Source organism: Condylura cristata, unplaced genomic scaffold, assembly GCF_000260355.1.
Source record: "Condylura cristata isolate star-nosed mole 26May11 unplaced genomic scaffold, ConCri1.0 scaffold00006, whole genome shotgun sequence".
In the NCBI taxonomy this organism is placed as follows: Eukaryota; Metazoa; Chordata; class Mammalia; order Eulipotyphla; family Talpidae; genus Condylura; species Condylura cristata.
Genome location: NW_004567107.1, coordinates 38,739,472 through 38,760,801, shown reverse-complemented (window position 1 = coordinate 38,760,801; position 21,330 = coordinate 38,739,472). Strand labels below are relative to the sequence as shown.

The window sequence follows — 21,330 nt, the reverse complement described above, 5'->3', positions numbered from 1 at the left end:
GTGTCTGTCTTAATTTAAATGGCAAAGGGGATATGATGAAGTGTGATGAAGTTGGGGACCCTGTGACAGCAAGAGCATCCTGAATTACCCAGCTGGGCTAACGTAATCACAGGGTCCTCCCAAGGGAAGTCTGCTGGCTCAGAGTCAGAGGTGGTGATGTAATGCCCAAAGTGGAAATTAGAGAGAGATCTGAAAACACGACGCTGTGAGGGTAGCTTTGAAGGCAGAGAAAGGGGACATGAGCCAAGGAAGACTAAGTGAAAATAAATAAATAAAAGGGGAGGGAACAAGAAAATAGATTTTTCCCTGTCTCCTGTCTCCACAAAGGAACACAACTCTTCCAACCCCTTGAGTTTTAGGGCTTCTTACCACCAGAGTGATAAAACATTTGTGTTGTTTTAAGCCATAAAGTTTACAGTGACTTGTGACAGTAGCAACAGTAAGCTAATACAGTGACTCCAACGTTTAACATGAATTTGAGTATTGGCCTTAGTTATCTTAAATGGAAATTTAATGAGGTGTTCGTCATTTTTCCTCTTTTAAATGTTTGATACCATTCACTTCGGTGATTGATTATGCTATCATCTTTATTAGGAAATAAACATTGTTGGAAAATTTTTAGAAATTTTTTTTCTAAAATGGCATAATATTACAATGGCTACCATACCACTAGGCGGTAAGAAATTTGGGGACCACTCTAGTGCTTGTGGTCCATCATTGACCAGAAGCTCATTGTGCAGTGCATATACCGTAAGCCATTTTCTACCTAATGCTCACAGCTTGAATCAGTTCAGAAAGAAGACTCAATATTGTCAGTTCATTTTTGCTGTATGCATTTTCACAGGTTAGTAATGAGGCAAGGCTGCATTTGGTAACCAGACCTGCAGTAGTCATCTTGTTTTGTTACTGTTCTCTCTCAGCTAAATACAAGATGAGGTAGGAGCAGGTGAGACAGCCCCTATAGGTTAAAAGGAGAGGGACAAATAACAAGGTGAACCTCAGATCTTTGGTGCGGTTCATTTTGAATAGTTCCTCTCTAAGAGCCAACATAAGGCTCTGATAAAAAGCATTCAGCTCCCCTAAACTGTAAAAGCAAATTGGTTAGCTTCCTTGAATTATAAAATCTTAAAGTGACTTATACCTAAATTAACATAAATAACACCTTGAATGTTCACATTTTTTATGTAAATTACTCAAGCAATGGTTTTTCCTATCTACTGTACTGCTAAGCACAGCTCTTTCGCTCTCAAGTATAAATAGCAGCAAAAAAGAAGACTGGAAAGTCACAGGAAGTTCTTTGCAAGGTCAAAAACAACTCTCATGTGAGGCTGTGGTTATTTCTTCCAATTTACTGCTGTTCTAATAGTCAGGGGCCTGGATGTGCTACTAAGTATTCACGGAAGTTTTCAGCATAAAAATGCAAGTGTGGTTTTTCTTTATTTTTTCGGTGACTGTCATTGTGCTGATTAAATATCAGATCCCTTGGCCAGGGGTATTCAAATCTTGGGTGTTCATAAAGTTTCTCCAGGGTCTGGCACTGACTCCGTCCTTTCCAGACAGCTTGGGAGCCTCCCCTGGATTGTGGTATTGTTCTCATTCTTGATGATTTTATTTATGCTAACACTGCTTATCATCTCTATGGATGAAGGGGAAATAGTTTAATTTCTGGTCCTTTCCTTTTTTTTTTTTTTAAGTGAATGTTTTAAAGAACTCTCTTTGGCAGTCCATCTCCAAGTTGCAATTTAAATGTCTTATGTTTAGCTATCAATATACTTAAATTAGCTGTCAATCCAGATTCAATTATAAGAATAAGACACTATCTCTTTTTTTTTAAAGATTTACTTATTTATGCATACAGAACTGGGGTACAGACCAGAGATGCAGGGGCAGTGAGAGGATTCACCTGAGCAGAACAGGCAGATGGATGAAGAACACTGTTGAGGGGAGCAGTGGGTGGTCAGGAGAGTTCTGCAGGGCTCCATGTGGATCATCTTGGGGGGGGGAGCGGGGAGGGGAATGGTGGGGTGATGTGGATAGGCACTGAAGTGGCTAGGCTCAGGCTCCCTTTCAGGGCTGTGCTTCAACCCACTGCGCCACCAGGGAGGACAGGAATAAGACACTGTCTTCAACAGAAAGGGATTTGATACAGGGAATTAGGTGCTGCCAAAGCCAAGGGACTGGGCTCTGGCTGGATGTTAGGAAATCCCTGTAGGTCTTCCCTCTGAATTGGCCCTCCTGCAGCCCCACGACCAAGTGGGTACCCTGCCAACAGAAACAACTAGGAGAAAAGCATTTTGGTGAACCCAGAAAGTCCCTAAAATAAGCGAACATTTAAAAATCAAGCAATTTCACTAAAATATCCAGAATCTTTTGAAAATTCTGACACCACTCTGGTCTATTTTCCTCCTGGTGTTTTTCAGCTGGAGAGAACAGCTGGCCCCTTTCCTTCCTTCTTTCGTGTATGGTCCTCATCAGATGCCCCGGAAGTAAAGCTTTGCCTCCTATTTTAACCACTGCTTTAAGACTAGGAAATCACAAGGAAAAGAGGCTAAAAAACCCAGAAGAAAGATTAATAGCATGAGAACTCCTGGGAATCAATATCCTTATTTCCCCCACCCACTATACCCAATTCTGATTATTCAACAGGGAAACCTTACCAGCAAACTGGCAAGAAATTGACCTACCTTTTTCCCCTTTAGAGCTATCCTAATCTGACATGGTGTTTCTTGAGACAATAGACAATATTCTGCTCTCATCTGGTCTACTAAGTTTTATAAACTAATCCACAGAGCATAGGGCCAAAAATGCATTGAATGTAGATGTTATGTTTACACTAGATTTTTCTCTTTATCTATGAATCTTTTTTCTGTTTTAGTCACAACCTTTCCAGAAATCACCACTTAAGTTTTTAGATATGCAAATAGGAGCCATCTCCAACAAGGTTAGAGATCCATTATCTTGCAGATTTGTCTAAAATAAGGAAAGAGAATGCAAGGTACAACATTAGAAGACATATTGGAGGCCAGTAGGTATACTAAAGGGGTTTAACAGAGTAGAACAAGCCTCAAGTTCTTTCTCTGGCACCACCCTGTCACTGTGACCTCCAAAGACCTCTGTTCAAATGCTTTTGTGTGCTATGTGTGGAAATTTGCTTGACTGTTTTTTGCCTAATGTGAATCCTGGCTCTGTGTGTGAACCTGTTTTTAGCTGCTTTATAAAATATTTCCAATAAGCATAGTGAAGGGCTTTTGCTAATCTACTAGTAGTGTTTATTCTAGAAGCCACTGACAAATTTTGCTTGTTAAAAATTATTGGCTCTGAACTGAGATTGGAAAAAGGCACAAAATAATGTAAAGATAAACTATTATATTATTTAAAAAAATTATTGGCTCTGGGAATGTTTCTGTCATAGTACTATAGTCTTCCTTCAAGCCACCAGTAATAATAAGTATAATAATAGCTAAGTATAAGTATATAAGTATAATAATAGCGCATTATACCCTTATCTAGGGTCTGTATTAAATGCTTTACCTGTAACAGATTGTTTAATTCTCACAGCACTCTGTAGGTTTTATCCAGTTTACAATGCAGAACGCTTATCATTAGATAACTTGTCCAAGGTCAGTGGTTAAAGTTGGGCCTTGATTTCTACCCACAGCACAATATAGCACAGAAGGCAGGAGCCTCACTTAGTCAACACTGCCCTCATTCATATTGTCACGTCTGGCCAAGATAATTTTAGATATGTTTAATGATATTTTACTAACTTCCACACAAGCTCTTTCTCCTCAGCCGCCTTGCCTTTTCTTTCCCCATGTGATTCTGAGTGGGGATTTTTCACTTTCAAAGATATTAAGGACACAGTGTTCAAACCCTAAAAATATGACACATTAATTTGAGTTCAGAAGAACCCCGAAATAGCTATTTCTCTAAGTTTTTACTTTCAACTCTCTAGTTGGACTCCTTATCATTGCATGGTCATTGAGAGAAGACTTTTGGTAGATACTTCTGCTTGATTTAGAAAATCATGTATCTTCTGTAAACTAATTTGTGGGAACTTTTATGACTGACAGAATGAAGGAAGATGCAAGAACTTCTAGGCTGTCCCACTCTAAGCTTGGCTGCCCGTGTCTGCACACCGTAGGACTTTTCCAGCCCTGCAGCGCTCCTGTTGGTGCTAAATATTGAACTGGGTCCCTTCAGACTGTGCTTTCACCCCTCTTAATCTGGTTACTTCTTCCTTGCAAACAGACCTGCCCACCGCCACGACTCCTAACCCCTACAAGGTCTTTCTCACTCACTTTCACTGTGATGAGCCACCTGAGCACGACCCTCTCGAAATGCCAGTTCAGCTGCCTAGCGCATCACTTTACCTTCAAATGCCTCAATTCCCTCCATTGTAAAATGTGGATTATGGTACTAATGCCAAAGGATTGTGATAAAGATTAACAGAAATAATAATTGGAAAGCATTCACTGTACCTCCTGGCACAATGTAAGCACCATCGAAGTATTTACGATAACCTGATGACCCCAAGCCCTGACACCTCGCAGCTGGCCCTTATGCCACTGTATGGACAGGATGTCATTGTTCTGGGACAGAAAGTCATCACAGAGTAGTTAGTCCTTACTCATTGGTACATGAAAACTGCAACTTTAAGTGAAACATTTAGAACAGCATAGGTCCTTGAATAATGTCATTTCCTTCATGATCTGCTGGCATTTGTTTCTTCTCATCATTGTTAGAATGAAATATTGCTTAAGGAACTGCTATATTTTATTAGTCAGGGTGCAGTCAAGAAAACAGAAAAACATTTGAAATTCCAAAGAGAATTTAGTGAGGGGTTCCCATTCAGAGCGTGGGGAAGCCGGCACTAAGGGGGAGGGTTGCAGAAGCTCAATAGAATATCAGGTAGCAGCTCAGGCTCTAGCCATGCCATGTGATCTTACACTCTCCACCCCACCCCACCCCCGGGCATGTTAGGAGGGGGAGTGGGGGGTGACAGTGGAGGAGGACATCATGCGAAAGCTGGGACAGTGGCAGGGACTCAGCTACCTCAGAGACACCACCCAAAGGAAAAAAAACTTAGAAGGGAGCCCTGGCCAAGGTGACCAGAAAATGTAGCTTGCCATCTCTTGGCCCAGCATCTCAAAGTTGAAATAGGACATAAGAAACAGCCTTATCCACAAAACCCAGTACAGCAAAACTAGAGAGATGTGAGATATTTACAAAAAAAATTACAAAGATCAAAGCTTTCCAACAGTAGAGGGGTGTGTGTGCAAGAACAGGAATCGATTTAGACTGAGAAAAGGAACCAGAGAGCTAGTTTATTACCATGCCAACTTAGCAGTAGTATGTAAAGTAGCTGCAATTTTGTTTTAATGATCTGTGCAATTAGAGACTCTAATATTTACCAACAAGCCTGTCTGACAGTCAGTCATACTTTCCCTGGGACTATACCACCGTAGATGTTGGTTATAAATACTCATGAAAATGTCCTAGTTAATTCCAAGCATATGGATTGATAGAAATGTTCTTTGGCCAAGAATTTCACAAAGCAGTTTATAAGTCTGGGGAGCCCAGCTGTGATCACTGTTGCTGGAACAGCAGGCAGCATTTGCAGGCAGGACAGCTTTCCTGAATGGTTAGCGCCTCAGCCGGTGCCACATCATCAGCAGAATGTAGCCCTTTCTGGAGCAAACACACAATGGGGTGGTTGGGATGATCCCATGTTGTTTCCATTCTTTTTAGGGGTTTAGTAACTTTTCCCCAGTGTCAGGAAACTAGGTCACCAAGCAAATGATACATGTTGAGGAGAAACAACACACTTCAGGATACTGAAACAGAAACCTACCTTGTTAACCCTGCCTCTCAAGAGAAGGCTGTCAGTAGGTAGGAGGCCCATTTTAGGCATTCTGGAGTTTTAGAGGTGCTAAGGGTGTTGTCACCTCTCTGTTACCAGGGGGTATCCACAGAGAAAACTGAAACCTCTGATAAAAGCTTCATAATATGCCTGTTAGTTTAGCTTCCCCTCTCCGACCCCAGCAAAAGCAAAACAAACCACACACATGCACACACACAATGATTTATATCACACTGTGGGGTTTTTGCTAGATGCCTTTTTTTTTCTTTTTTTGACAAACTGTAGAATTACTTCTAAAGTGATTAGTTTTTCAAATGATCCCTCATATATTACTGCATGGGCAGGAAATTAAAGTGAATTTGTGAGCTAGCTGACATTTTATGATTCATTTTATGACATTTAATTTTGGATTCAGCATTAATTCAAGGAGTACTCACTTTTTTTGATAAATTGTTAGAAGGTATTATTTCTAGGTGCTTTTCATATATTATTAAGTTTTTTTAATGGGTCCAATTTATGGATAAATCATATTGTCCAAAAAAAAAAAAAAAAACATAGCACAATGTTGGCCAGTCTTTGGATACCCTAATCTACCAAATAATCTCATATCTATTCTTTCCAGGTTCTAGCACCAAAAACTATGTCTCTGTAGCTTCAGTCCTTAATGTAACCGCTCTGGAAGAATGGTGTAGATGTATCTGTGTAGACCCTCCCTAACCCCCAGCCCTCCTTCTTGTCCATCTAGAGAAATGCTTCTCAATCTCTGATCTCTTAACTGATTCCTACATCTGGACTTTAGCATAGCCCTCAAGGAAATCTATGTCCACTGACCTTTAAGAAAAAAGTTCTTGAAAGAGATTCCTCTACCCTTACTGGGAAATAAAACAATTACTTGCCTTGTGGTTTAGCTGAGTACAGAGATGGCTCTCCTCAAGGAATTGCAAGGACTCAGCACCTAATACTGAAATATGAGCACCAGAGCAAAGTGGTATTTAGTCGCCCACCCAGGGACCCTCTGGTGTCAGACTCCACCAGGATCACAAGGTTAATTCTGCTTGTCAGATATACACAGAGAGTAACAAACCTAATCTCTTCCAAGTCAATAAACATTGATTATCAACATCCTCTGTTTAATCCTTCTGTTACCTATGGAATTATTTCTACAGTAGCTATCTCTACCTCCCTGTAATTTGGGTGACTTGTTGATCTCTGGGGGAAGGATTTCACCATGGAATTCCATAAACTTAAACTTGCTGCCTAGGACTCATTAATTTTAGAGAAACTAACAGACTTGGGTCCTCCACTTGTGGACGGAGCACCCAGGGAACACTGCACTCATCAACAAAACCAGCCTTGGTGCTTTTAATTCCGGGTAGTATGGGTGTCAGAGTAGGTAAGTGCAATGAGAGAATTTGGGAACAATGATGAAATTTCAAAACAGAATAATATTAATCCAACATGTAAGTATTTAATAGCCCACTTCCAAGGATAAAATAATAAAGATGAAGTATGTACTGGTGTAAAGCAGTACACTACTTTTCTTGCCAGCCATATTAAAAATTAGTGTTTGGAAAGTCACGAAAGAACTTTAAAATGACCAGACTTGTTTTCTCAACAAAGGGTTTGGTGAAATGAAAATGTCATCCTGAAGGCCATTTGGAGAAAATGTATGTTAGGAGTTCTGTCTCACTGTTTCTTATCACACTGGAAGAGTGTGTCTGATTATTTAAACACTTAGTCTGAGAAAAGGTGTTTTGTCTTTTATTTATATGTGAGTGTGGCTGGATTGTGCCCTAATAATTCTAACTGCCACTAATGGCCATTCGCTTGCCCTCACGAGTTGTAACAGGTGCAAAGCAGGCATTCCAAGGTCAAAGCAAAGCTAATTTGTGAACTGGATGAAGGTGTTACTTCTCTGCCTTGCTGCCTACCCTCCCATTGTTTTCACAATTCCAGTAGTAAACTTTGCCCTAAAAAATCACAGCGCTCTGGAGATGGAAGGGTCTTTATGACATCTTGTCATCCAGCCTTTTTATTTTTTATTTTTACCAAAATTTATGCACTAACACTCGGTTAGTTGTGTAAAATTAGTTAGGGAAATAAATATATGCCTTTAAATGTAATCAGCATACAGTTGTTGATTCTTGGTCTTTCTGATTTAAGCACACTCTAGATGAAGATTTAATTTTCTTTTTTGGCACCCCACAATGACCCCATACACACATCCTTTCCATGCTCTCCTCCCACTTCAGCTCACTCAAGTATACAACTATGTGCAGTCATGCTGTGTTTTATTAGGGCTACATGAGTATGTAAGTTGGTTTTCCTTTTTTTTGTGACTTTTTATTTTCCTGTAATGAATAATCATCTCATTCTTTTGTTTGCTTACTTTTCCTTTGTATTTATCCTTAATGCCTAGGCATTCTACCATTTGTCTTAAATGGTTCTCAGTACATTGAGATGCATCAGGTTCTATTAATTTCATTGTCTTGCAGACTTTGCCTTCAAAGCCTTCTGATTGCTCTAGTCTGGCATGATGCACCTTTGCTCTCTTGGGGTTTCCTCCTCCACTGTGCTGGGGATGCTGACCACCTCTTGTCTGTGTGGGTCATCCTGTTTGTTATGCTATCCCTTCCTCTTTTTTTGGTTTACTTCCTCATTTTAATATATCTCACGTTCTTTAAATAATTATCCCCAAACACTCGGGAGAGGAGGCAGAAGCTTCTGGTCACAGACTATTATATAAGATGCTGGAGAGGATGGAAAAGATAGAACATCTTTGCTCTTGAGAAACTATAATATTTCTATAAATTGGTATGATAAAAAAGTACTATTCAGGCCCTCCCTGGTGGTGCAGCGGGTTAAAGCACAGCACTGAGAAGCCAAAGCCACTTCCGCATGAGTTCGATTCCCGCCTGCCCCGGAGGTGACCACATGGTGTGGCAGATCTCTCCTGACCCGCCCGCTGCTCCCCTCAGCAGTGTACTTCATCGATCTGTCTGTGCTGTTCCCCACTCTGTCTCTGGTGAAGCCTCTCGCCACCCCTGAGCCTCTGGCCTGTACCCCAATTCTGTATGAACAAATAAATAAAATAAATCTTAAAAAAAAAAGTACTATTCAGTTCAAAGAAAAGGGGGAAAAAAATCTATGCAGCATGAGTTAGGAAAACAATTAGGAAAGATAGGAAATATGACTTTCCTGGAGCTGACTATGATGCCTGCAGCTATGGTCAAAAAGCTGCATAACTTTAATAGTATTGCTCGTTGTTTTCAGAAAATGTTTCTTTACTATCCAAATGGCACCTTTGAGGACCTTATCCTTGGCTGAACTAAGAATAGAGTCCAAAAAGGGAAATGTAGTTTTATTACAAAGTTTAATTCCAGGAAGATGTGCATTGATCACTTGCTGCTAGCCTTGTTTATAATACTACAGTTCACCTTAAAATGACAGCCTTGAAGTGCATGGGTTCACTCAAACTTGGAATATTTTTATAAACAGACAATATAAATTTACAGCACCAAATAAATAAAATACAGCACTGTCAATATTTTAAGATTTTCTTAAGAGGTTCTTTTTTGTAGCTTATTTTATTGCATGAACATGGTGTATATATATGTATATATATACACATATATACACATATATACATGTATATGTGTATATATACATGTATATATGTGTATATACATGTATATATGTGTATATACATGTATATATACGTATATATGTATATATATTTTATATATATTTATATATATATACATATATACGTTTGTGTATATATATACGTGTGTGTGTGTGTGTGTGTGTGTGTGTGTATATAGTACATATATCATATAACAAATGTGTTCATTGACTTTATAACTTGTAATCAACAACAGCCTGTTAGTAATTACATTGGGGTTGGGGGAGTTGGACATTTTATGCAGAAATTTTAACTGTGCATGGTACAGGGCCCAACCCGTGTTGGCAGGCCAGCTGCAGTCTGTGTCTGGTTAGTCGTGCAAAGAGGTGTTTGTGTACCCCACCCTGGGACTATGAGGTAATGTAGCTGCTCAGTTTGTTCTCGACTGTTGTTCAGTCAAACGTGCGATGCCACTGTTGAGAGAGATTTTAAATGTATTTCCTTGACTCAGTGACATTAGAACAAGGGGATCCCACGAAAAACCCTGTCGGTGTGATCTCCGCAGAACTGGGATACTTGATATTTTTGTTCAAGAACATGTAGTTCTCAGATATAACTAGAGTGTGGCACCTTCTTGCCAAGACAGGAAGGTCACCAGAGAGCTGGCTCCAGAGTGAAATCATTGCTTCATGTTTTTATAGTACATATCTAATAATGTTTATAAAATATTTTAATATATCAATAAGGAAAATAATATTTTGAAAACTGATGAGGTCAGGCTACAGTTAATTAATTTCTACATTTTTTTTATGGTGACATCTGAAGAACATGTGTTGGATGCCTGTTCTATATCATGTAGTCTGTAGAACACTTACAGATATTTTATTGAATGCACCTGTCAATTAGATAGACACAGGTAGAAGTGGTTTAGACAGGGATTTCCTAGAAACATACATGATAGGAAGCTACAGAATTCAGTTATTACCAAAGCCGTTGTTCATCCAAACCTAAATAAAAAATTTCACCCATAATTGAGCTTGTAGATGCTAATGAATACTTCCTCTAAAATCTGTAATCCTTCAATCATGGTGAATATATTCTCATATCATTTGAAAGTATTCCTAATTTTGGATCTGATGAAATGTGACTTTAGTCAAGTAGGAAGTATCTCCAGGCACATAAAAAGGAACACAAGCACATAAGCTAAATAGCAAATAACGCAGTCAGTGAAATCAGATGATGTAACTTGATTTTAATTATTAAAATTATATTTTTTATCATTGTTCATTTTTGTACAATACTTGATTTGTCCCCTTAGGTGTAATCCCCATAAAATTCCCTCCACCGCATCACCTGTGAGCTGACACCACAGCCTCTCCCTCCTGTTTTGACCTCTCTCTCCCCCTCCCCGCCTTGTCTTGGATTTCTAGTTTGCCTGCTATTTATTGTCTTTTTTTATTTAACTCCTTATTCAGTTTCCTTATATTCTTCCTATAAGTGTTATCACTGAGCATAATCCATAATCCATCCATGTTGCTGCAAATGACATGAGTTTATTTTTTTTAATTGCTGAATAGTATTGAATTATGTTTATATATGACATCTTGATCCAGTCATCTGTTTTGGAGCATTTAGGTTGTTTCTATATTTTAACTGTTGTAAATAATACTACAATTAACATACGGGTGCAGATTTCCTTTTGAATTAATGTTTTTGTATCCTTTGGGTAGATTCATAGAAGTGGAATTGCTGGGTCACGTGGTAGCTCCATTTTTAGTAATTTGAGGTTCCTTCACAGCTTTCTATAATTTTGGACCAGTTTGCATTCCCACCAGCAGTGTAAGTGGGTTCCTTTTTCCTTTTGCTCCACATCCTTGTCAGCATTTGTTGTTGCCAGTTTGTTTGTTTGTTTTTTAATCTGGACCATTCTCACTGGTGTAAAGTAGTGTCTGATTATGCTATCACTTTGCATTTCCATAATTATAACTGAGCATTTCTTCATATACCTGTTGGCCATTTCCATTTCCTTTTTGAAAAAGTGTGTTTTTATAACTTCTGCCCTTTTTTTGGACTGGATTGCTTGCTTTGTTTTTGTTGAGTCACATGAGCTCTTTGTAGATCTTGGATAGCAGTCCCTTATCAGTAGTATGGAGTGCAGATGTTTTTTTCCCAGTCAGTGGGGTGTCTCTTTGTTTTGATTATTGTCTCTATTGTTGTATATAATCATTTCAGTTTTATGTAATCCCCGCTGTTTATCTTTTCCTTCATATTCTTTGCTTCTGGAGATGAGTCCTCATAGATGTTTCTGAAGAGTATGCCATGGAATGCTTTGCCTGTCTTCTTCTATATGCTTTATAGTTTCAAGTCTTATAGTCAAGTATTTTATCCATTTGAGTTGGTTTTTGTGGACATGTGAGGTAGCAGTCCAGCTTTGGTCTTTTGCATATAGCAGAGATGACATCATTTAGGCTTGGGTTCATGTATACTTTCATGTTGCTAGAAACTGTAAGAGATCTCTAATGATATCATCACTGCACATTGTAGAAACAAGGCCATTAATTAGAAATGCTTTCAGCCCAACTAACATAAAATTTATTGTGAGCACTTAAACAAGAACTTTCCAGTTTCTGTGGTTAAGTCCCACTGGTGAGCCACAAAAAGATGAACAGAGATACTCATCTCTTAAGGGTTCAGGCTGGTGAGGGAGACCAAGGACAGCTGGAATCCCCAAACTCACTCACCCTAGGTGCCAGCAGCCTCCTCTCTGTTCCCAGGAAGCAGTTCAAATATTATCATGTCCTGTTAATGACATGACATTTTAAAAGGTTGGGCAGCACTGGCTTAAAATAAAGGACATTTGTCATTTACTTGATATAAATTCAGAAGTGCGCAGCCCAGGACGGTGTAGATGCCCAAGGACATTTTCGTGGCTCGGCTTTATTTCCATCTTTCTGCTCTGTCATCACTTCACTTGACTGTTGCCCCAAGGTCACAAGTTGGCTGCCACAGTCTCAAACATCATGTCTGCTCTCCAAAGAGGCACATAGGAAGAAAACAGAAAGAAAGAGCAAAGAAAAAAGAGAGTGTTACTTATTGCAGGTCACTATTCTTTTCCTTGGTGGGATAGGAGGGCTAGTGGGAGCTTTCCTACATGTGCCCAGTAGCACACTCAAAACAGGTTATGGCCACATCTAGTCATGTGACCACCTCTAACTGCAAGGGAGGCCGGGAAGAGGCCTGTCATCTCACTACAACTGTGGATCACATTAGCAAAGGCAGGGAGGTAGCAGTTGTACTGGCAACAGAGGCAGTGTTGAGCTCAACCTGTAAGAGAAAAGCCAGGGTGTCATTGAATAAGGTTTTCTACTTCTCAAGTATTTGTGTAGACTGTTTCAGCTACAATAGCACCCCCATGATCATTTACCCCTAAAACTAAAAGCCACCTCTATAGAAATGGATTTGAAATAGAGCATCTTACAGAAAAGAGATCCTCAGTCAAAGAAATTTAGTTACCTCAGTATTCATTTTCATTCCCAGCTATCAAAGCAGCATTTATGATTTAGTAGCTTTGAGTTGTAGAACTAGGTATGCGTTTTTTGCCTTTTTTCTTTTATTTAGTAGTTAACTCTTTTTTTTCATGTGTTATATTTGTAATGAAAATGAGTGGATATTTTTTATTATTTTTTATATTGAATGGACTTTGGAATGTTGTGTGAAATGTCTTAAATGCACCACAGAAGTGGCTCTAATTCATTTTTGTCTTTGTCTTTTTGCTCTATTTTCTGTGTATTTCTGTGTGTGAGATTTTCTCAAACATCAGATATTCTTGTTATTAAATGACCTCTATTACATCTTTATTCTCCAAGACCTCTTTTTTTTTAGGTTTTTTTGATGGTTTTATTTCACAGTTACATTGACTTATCTGAGTATATAGTTGGTAGTTGCAAGGTGGGTATTTAAACATTCTCTTCTACCTGCCTACTCACCGTTTCCTTGCAGTTCATTTTTGTTTTGTTTTGGTTTGATATTTTCCATTTCTGTCTTTTTTTTTTTTTAAAGATTTATTTATTTATACAGAACTGGGGTACAGGCCAGAGATGTGGAGGGTGAGAGGAGTCACCAGTGACAGAGTGGGGAGCAGAACAGGCAGATCGACGAAGTACACTGCTGAGGGGAGCAGCGGGCGGGTCAGGAGAGGTCTGCCATGCCATGTGGATCTCCTCTGGGGCAGGCAGGGATTGAACTCATGCTGAAGTGGCTTAAGCTTCTTAGTGCTGTGCTTTAACCCGTTGCGCCACCAGGGAGGACCCCCATTTCTGTCTTTTAAAATAGTGTATTTTCTCTCCTTTCTGTTAACCCTTGGCTGTCTGTGCAAATTTACATGTGTGTCACTGCAAGTCTAAAGTGTATTCGCTGTTATCTAGGACTGGGCAGTTGGGAAAGATGGAGGATGATTGTTCCTAACTGCTGTTTTCTTTTGGAGTTGTTAAAATGTTGTAAAATTAGCTGTGGTGACAAAATTATTTGTGGTAGTAATATACACTAAATATGCTAAAAATCGTAAGTGGATCAATTGGCATTTGTGTAGTATCTCAGTAAAACCTTTGGGACACTTGTAAGATGATTAAAATTTCAGTGTGTACCTGAGGCTTAGCTATACTTTTTGTATAATTTTATGAGTCTTGGGGTAGGAAGCAAATATGAAAAGTATAAGTTTATATCATCTTTACCTGAAAAGAAATGCACTTTGCCTTCTGCAAGAATACTAGGTCATCACAACATGTACTATTGAGGTTGTTTTGTCATTTAAAATTCTAATTCAGAAATAAGAAAAAAAGAAAGGATAAGTGTTTGCTCCTGGACAGAATATTCCTGTTCTGTGCAGAATCCAAATATTTTGGAATATTTCTCCCCTACCAAAGGAAGAAATATTATTTTTCATATGCAAATAGAAAAATCAATTTTTCCTGAATTCAGAGGACCAGTTATAAGTCATAAGACCCGTTATAAATCATAAGATTTATGATGAACTAATTTAAAATAAGTAGATTGAAGTAAGCTTCTGCCAAGTCAAGCATTTCCTTAACTTAGCAAGTTCTCAAATTCTGACTATCTCATAAGGATTAGATTGATTTTATTATTAATACCAGTAGAAAACATTGAAGTTTAAAATTCGCCTTAAGTACTCTGCCCATGTGGTTCTTTGATCTGAATGGAGTTTCTCTGAGCTGAATCTGGAGCTCAGGTTATTAAAATGATGAGGAAGCAGATGAGGGACAGTGGTGAAGCTTGCCATTTCTGTAGTCTTGGGACCAGGGGCTGACTTAATACCTCTTTGCATTTTTAGTGTCTAGAATTGCATCTACTGTATCCATTTAACATTTCTTAAATAAGGAGGGGAATCATTGTCAACAGCACAATTATGTCATAGTAACAATTTCAAGAAAAATCTAAACTGTCTTCACCTTCCACTGAAATTTAAAAATAATCAACCTTGATCCAAATTCTGATTGTTAACAACTATAACCTCTGAGATATACCCTAAAACCTTATTCTGTTTCTCAGCCTAAATTGCCACTCTTTTGCTTTTGAAAAGAACCTTTGTCTTATGCATTGATAAAAGAAACTTGCATTGGATTTAAACTATTAGGCATAATTTAACTTGACCTTTCCAAAACTTCACAACTACTCAAGACCTGCTACCTAATTTGTGAAATCCCATGCAAACTAACAATATGGGGTCCCATGTTAAAAAACTGGAAAGCCTGGCCAGGCTAATGACCCCATGGATGAAATTAACCATGTTAAGATGACAACAGCAGAGCATTAAACGAGGCAGGGGTCCTGTGAGGGTCCCATGCCTTCAAGTCAGCCTTGGGACTATTTCTCGAGGGAAAGCACTATGACATTTCTTCCAGTGACCGTTTACTTTGGCACAGCTGTCACAGAGACTAAACTTTCTCTGCCCGGGGATCTTGACGAAGGAAGCAACTGGGGACATTCATTATACAGTCGCCCTGGCTTAAATCACACAAGCTGTTAGACTTGAGACAATAGTTCCTTAGACTGCACTACCTCACCATCACAGCCATTCAGTATTTGGTGGTGGTTCATTTTCAGCTGCTTTCTTCCAACTCTCACAGTAGCTTTCTATGGGTTAAATTCTTCAAGCCGAATTAAATTTAAACTCAAGATCTAATCCCCATGGGCGAAAAGTGAATAAAACTATATCTCCTATTTCTAAGTTCCTGGCAGGTGGTAGAGGCTCTTATTCCCCCCGTCTTGCTTGTTTTGCAGCCCGGTGCATCTGAGCACCTGCTATTCATACCAGGAGGAAATGAAATCAATAGCATTTTTCTTCCCCAGTGGCAGTCTTTAAACTTCCTTCTCTTGGCAATAAGTCATCATTCTTCTTCTAGCTGGCTTTTATATTCAGGCATGTCCAAGATTTCCTTGATTTATTTGTTTTGAATTTTGAATCTGATAGATGCTTAGAAATGTATGTGGTTCCACCCTGACCCACAGAAGCACTGTACCTTAACTCAGTGGACAGAATTGTCTCTTAAGGGTTTACAAAAGAATAATTATGATGACATTTAAGATAGGTAAAGATCCTAAGGGAAGTAAAGAGCTAATATTTATTCATTGTGAGAAAACATCCGAGCTTAGTTATCTCCAAACAGGGTTGTATTGATATGTTGAACTTTGAATAAATTGGCATCAGTTCAGTTCTGTGGTTGTCTGCCTATGAAGGGTGCTCCCCTGGGTCTCCCACAAAATAAGCACGATCTGGCCCGAGGCTGACACCCCATTCAGTGCAGGAAGCTGATGGGACTGGCACATGGAAATGGGAAGATGACCGAGCTCCCCTAGCAGTGTGGAGTGTCACAACCCGGTGTGGGTGTAACAAAGAGTTGATTGTTTGTAAAAATGAAGAGTTGGATAGTGTGGTTAGAAACGAAATAGGCTACCTCTGGAAATGCTAAGCCTTTCACTGGAGCTGAACAGCATCTAAGAGTTCAGCTCTAATGGGAAAAGACACATCTGTGGCATTTTTAGCTAGAACGCCTTTGTGTTTCCTTACAACCCTGCGATTCTGGGTTTCTCTGAAAAGAACACTCAAGAGAACAGTTCTCAGTCGCCACAAATACAGAGCCCCAGAGGAAGAGAAAGAAGTCTGTTTAAACCCTCTCTTCTCTTCCTTATGAATGGAGCAAAACCAAACCAGCAAGTTTGTGGCCTTAAATAGACCTGAGCCTTCCCTTGCCCACACTTGGCACAGCATGCTTTCTTTGAGGAAATGGTAAGATCATATCGCCATGATTTTGAGCTTGACCAGGTAACCTGGCATAGAGGCTTATGGTGAGAATATCTCTCTGATACTCTCAGCTATACGGGGTAGACTCCTGGGCCTCTGTCTTCTCACCTATCATAAGAGAATGATGTTATCCACCTCACAGAAATTGTGAGAACATGAGAAAATGTATATAAGTAGCTAGCATGTGCCAAAAATAATATATATATATACATTCAGCCATTTTTTGGTAAGATAGCTCTTCAACATTTTGGTAGACATAGCAAACTAGCAAGATGCTAAACTAGCAGGGTCAGAAGAGAGCTAAACCTCTCCTCCGTCCCCAAGGATGTATAATTCTATATCCTTTCTATAGTATGCCAGTATGCCTGGGCCTGCAGACTACAGGCTAGTTCCACCCTGGGACTGTGAAGCTGCAATTCAAGTAAAAGGTGACGGGGCAGGGTCTCCCAGGAGAGGCCACTGTTCTCACAGAATTTGCTTCACCACTGCCTCCTCTGATAGCCTAATTCTGAAAGAGCTATTCGTTCAGCCTGGATTAATACTAATCATGGGATAGGAATGACTTAAGAAAATGAACCCAATTTCAAACCCCTTGCAGATAGAAAGCACACAAATGTTGAAATAAAGAAGGTCAATTTAACCCTTTTAATTAGCTGTGAAATGACACAGAGCTCCATTATTTATGAAGAATTAGAAGAGCCAGTGGTGATGGACCACGGTGTATGAAACCAGTTCTCAGTGGTTCCATACAGAAGATATCCAGAAACACAGATGTCTGCCCCTCCATTAAAAAAAAAAGCATCATTAGTATTCAAAAGGCACAACAATGGGTACTTGTCAGAGGGCACAGGAGCCAGCAGAAAGCGCTCTCAGGGACTTACGCTGGAATGGTTTGAGCAATAAAATAGCACAATATTATAGCCTGAAAAGTGAATAAATAAACAATAGTCAGAAATGCTGCTAATATATGTGTGAATAAATAAACTGGGAAGAAGAAGCAGATCTCTTAAACAGAATAATTCCAAACAATTTATGTAGCTCCCCCACCCTCAGAGTTGAATAATAAATCACCATCCTTTAGGTGTGACATTGTTTCCAAAGAATACCCAATGGAAAAGGAGGCAGAGCTAACTTAACAATACCATCACAGCTGGAAGTTGGCATCGTCTGTAATGTCTGTGTACCCTTGGTACTGATGTGATGATAATGGTCCTCAACCTCTGTAGCCTTCCTCCTAAAAACCTGTCAATATGTCCAGCCATAGAAGAGTATCAACCAAACCCGAATGCATATGGTGGATATGCACATGTTACTAGTCAGCTCCTCAAAACTGTCAAGGTCTTCAAAAACAAAGCCAGTCTAAGAAATTGTCACTGTCCACCATTGCCCAAGGAGATATGATAACTAAGTGAAATGTGGTCCTGACAAGAGCTTATCCTGATAAGACTATGGAAATTAGGGACAGCTAATAGAACTCAACTATAGCATGGAATTTTGTTTTTCAAAAACAGTTTATGCTGCTTCCTCAAAATGACTTACCAAAACTTACAAAACAGTTCTACATTATAGTAGCATTTCGTTACAATAAGAGTGTTGAGGATCGTGTCTTAAAATATCTTTTGAGGCTTATTTGGTATTATGAGAGACTCCATTTACCACTTGTTCACACAAGGGCAACTCAGTAGCCTATTGAATGAGATGGGCCCGTTTTAGCAGTGAGGCTTAACTGTGATTAATGGATTACACAGATCAAATTTAACCTGATATGGACTCTGAATCCATATAAGACTAGAGATAGACCATTTTGCCTCTTATAACTCAAATTTCCCTGTTTCTAAAATTCGGGGTTGGATTAAAGATCTGTTTCATGCATGTATGCTGGCGTAAGGAAAAGCTGCACAGTCGTGTCTAGTTGTGTCTGCTGGACACATGGAGACTGTAATTCCTTTATGTCTCAAAATAGAAAGCCAGGCTGATGTGTCGCCCAAGAAAGGGGCACCATGTTGACCATATCCCACCCTGCAGACTTGACAGAACTTCACTCATGAAGTAGACTGTTGATGTGGCCACACTTGTCATCGTCACTATTCTGATGTGCTCTTTCCACATCATTCCAACCTTTTTTACCCTCAGGAAAATGAAAATCAAGGCAGAAGGCATATGATTCAGTTCTCTATGCACTATTGCTTTTTATATCTTAATGCCATTTCTCAGAAACAATCAGCCCATCTCTTCCCGAGAAAATATTAACATGTCCTAAACTCATATGTGTTTGCATTGGTTTCATTTGTTGAACTATCCCTAGATAAACATATGAAAATTGATCTGATCTTAGAAGCAGTCAAGTACAGTGTGGAAATAAACTGTTTCTCCAACTAACATCGTGGCCTTTTTCAGAGTTCTGTGTTCCTCGTAATTAGTTCTTTCCTAAGAGATTATATATTGTTTGATATGCCATTTAAGGAGTTTTTCATTAGCTTCTTTTAAGGGAGAGGAATAAGAATAATGGGTAGATGCTTTGCAATAGGAAAACAGAACCCTATTAAGACTGTTCTCAAATATTATGGTACATGTAACAATTCTGTGGAAATAATAGGTATCAGAGCTCTTTGCTTGCACGCCATAGAATCTGGCATAGCAAAGGAAATCACTGGGAAAACAGCAATTAGCTCACATAATCTAAAGAAGACTAAACTGTCAGGCCAAGGGAAGAATATGAAATGTTCAAAGGATTCATCTATTCATACACTGAGCAGTGTTTCTTGAGCCTCTGTAGCGTCCCCAGCTGCGGGGTGAGGCTATAACCATGGGGACACCATCAGCCCTTCTTTTCACTGAGCTTGCTGTTAGAGGATCCCAGACGCATGGACAGTCTCATGTTTGGCTGCTGCTGAAGTTACTACTCAGCCTTTATACTTTTCATTCATCATTCATCACATCACTCAAGATTCAGATCTCTCAGAGAGCCATGGCAGCCAGAGCTGAACCTGGGTTGGATTGAGAGTTCAATCCCATAGGCTGAGGTGCTGAGATGTGCATCCTCACAGGTCCCAGAGAAGGAGGGAAAGCAAGTTCCTCAAAGGCTGAGTGGACTGGTCTTAGTAACAGGGAAAGGAGGACCAAGTGGGCAAAAAATGAAGTTTATTATATTTCACATTAGTAGCATAAAGTAAGGAATGAGAAGACTCAGATGTGCTTTAGAATTCTGGCTAAAGCCACATAAATAAATAGGTATAGGCTTGTGTGTGTTCCCATGACCTCTCTAAAAGTTCTTTTCCTCATCTATATAAAAGGGAAAAGTCACTCCTATCTTATAGAAGAGGTTTCTCCCTTCTCCCTGCTCCTCTTTTACCTCCTCCTCTAGTTCCCCTCCCCCTCCTGTCAACATTCTTTGCACTCACTACCCCTTTCCTATCCCAAACGCCATAGTGACTTCTAACACTATATGTTAGCTTGTCCAGGTTTTGAACATTATTTTAACAGAATCATACAATGTGTGCTGTTTTGTATCTAGTTTCTTTGCTCAATATTATGTTTGTGGGTTTCATCCATGTTGCTTGATGTGACTATTATTTCTCATTGTTGAACAGTATCCATGGTAGGAGTGCACCAGTATTTGTTATCCATTCAATTGGTGGACATTTGGGCTGTTTCAGGTTTAGAGCTACCAGATAATTCACTTAAGGACATTCTCATCCATGACTTCTGGTATCAGATGAGTGCATTCCTACAAGGTATATACCTAGGGTTCAAATTGCAGGATTGCAGGTCTGCATGTGTTCGTATAGTTTTCAATTTAAACTGCACCGCCCGCCCCTCCCCCCCAGCTGTGTGTGAGTTCTGGTTGCGTCACATTATCACCAATGCATTACCATAGAATATTTTGCTGTTTAAATCTGAATCACATTTAGTATTTAATTGACAGCTTCTTCTGATAATTGCTTAATAAAAGTTGTGTGTTCACACAGGTATGAAACATAGTTAGCATCTCCAGATAGTTTCCATGCTTTATTCTTCTGTTGTTGATTTTATCTTGCATGGTAATCCTTACTGGATTGGACAATACTTTGGCTGGTCGTTTCTAGGTTGGGTTGGAGTCTTCTTAGCATGTGTTGGTGGAGTATCACGTTGGCCACTTCCAAATGGGCATCCTATTCCAGCTTCCAACTGTGTCTCTTGAGAGGTGCTAATATTGAAATCATTGAGCACTGAATCTCCCCAAGCTGTTCCACAGCTCTCTTCCTCATTCAAAACCAAGACTGGCATAAGTGTTCCCTGGGTCATGCTGGGGGATTAATTTGCAGTGGTTAGCAGCAAAAGCGAGGTTTTATATGTACTTGCCTGCCATACCTGGTTCTTGGAAGCACAGTACTTAGCTTCACAGATGAAAGTTCATTTGCTTTGCCTATGAAACTATGATGACAAAACCCACCTCACGGAGTTGCTAAAATTGTGAGATAATAGATGTAACATGCCAGGCCCAGTGCCTCAGGAATGGCCTGCTATCACTGTTGTTATTGTTTG

At 39.5% G+C, this 21,330-nt stretch overlaps 1 protein-coding gene across 1 annotated transcript in view; it reads left to right on the top strand.

Annotated features, from left to right (window-relative positions):
• The window catches only part of PIP5K1B (phosphatidylinositol-4-phosphate 5-kinase, type I, beta), a 269,554-nt gene that overhangs the window by 211,863 nt on the left and 36,361 nt on the right, over nt 1–21,330 (top strand). The gene's annotated exons all lie outside the window — the stretch shown is intronic.